The sequence below is a fragment of the Taudactylus pleione genome, unplaced genomic scaffold (genome assembly GCF_031769625.1).
Source record: "Taudactylus pleione unplaced genomic scaffold, aTauple2 ptg000587l, whole genome shotgun sequence".
Lineage (NCBI taxonomy): Eukaryota > Metazoa > Chordata > Amphibia > Anura > Myobatrachidae > Taudactylus > Taudactylus pleione.
Window position 1 is genome coordinate 909,372 of NW_028284989.1, and position 1,425 is coordinate 910,796.

The window sequence follows — 1,425 nt, forward strand, 5'->3', positions numbered from 1 at the left end:
ATAATAAATACGAATTTGCGGTAAAGTGGCGATAAGAACCGAGTAAAACCGAGCCTGCACATCCCTAATTATATAGCTGTATATGTATGTGTGTGGTGAAACACACACACATACATATACAGTACGTGAACGTGAAGAGTAATAAGGGATCATTAATTATAAATAAGAGAAGGGGTGATGGCAACAACAAAAAATAATTAACTATACATATAAGAGAAGAGTTGCGTTGGGAAAAAAAAAATAATATAAACCATACAAATAACAATACAATTGAAGGGGTCAGGATTGGAAGTAGGAGGAGTCCTAAGTAGAGATGGGAGGAGTCAGGGTTCATTCTTAAACCGACCCGCCCTATTGTGTGGTAAGGGAAAATGCAAGAGAGAGACGGGGGGGTGGGGGGGGGGGTGGGGGGTGTACTGTCCCTTAGTTTGCCAGGAGCGCTCAGACCCCTAGATACACCCTGCTTGGATACCTTGTTAATTTTAAACGTAGGGGACCTGTGACATTATAAGGTTCAAGTGTGTGAGTTCCACGTAGTGAGTGAAATGAGATAAACATTAGCACAACATTCCCTGAATGACATGGTGACTACATACCCAACAATCAGCTTTATTGTTCTTCCTCTCAGCTCATGATGAGTGTTTAGGGAAGAAGTGTCAGTGTATATAGAGGTGCTGTCTTTGCACCATTGTATACCCCTTTTCTCTGAATTTAAACCACAGTATTTACATATACACCTTGGAATTGTGAGGCACACCTTCACACCTTTGCCTTACTGTAATGGCTCTTCTTTTCCCAATACTTCATCAGATGTATCTTATACCCAGTACCAGTATAAGTTCTTATTTACCTGTATTTCATTACTTTAATGTATTTCTTTTTTACACCACCTAATTATTTTTACATATGAGTTATTAAGAAGTTTTCACCTTCTTTTGACCATCCTCTGATCCGTACCTATACCTGGGAGTATCAGTAGTAAAAATGAGTGTGTGCTTCTTTTATAGCTCTTAATGTGGTTAATACCCTATCCCTTATGATAATGGGTTTCAAAATAGCAGTGGAGTCTACCACTATGACCCCGGCAGTACCCCTAGGATAACTCTCCACGCCGTCCTCGTCGGCCACCAGTCCTTGACAGCCCCTATGCACTATAAAAAAATAAAACAATGCAACAAAAATAACTGTCCCAATTAATGGATACACAGAGGCTTGTTCACACCTAGCCATCTTTCTTTTTCTTTGTCCGCAATCCGCAGAACACTACTAATAATGTCCCCGATTCTGTGAACCTTATCTTGGTCTGAACTGTGACTTCGATCAAGCCCATCGTCAAATAAGTTTGTTAAATTTAAGTCACAGTCAGTGTCTTTATCTGTGTCTTCTTTGGCTTTAACTGACCTCACCGCCGGGTCGGCAACCTTC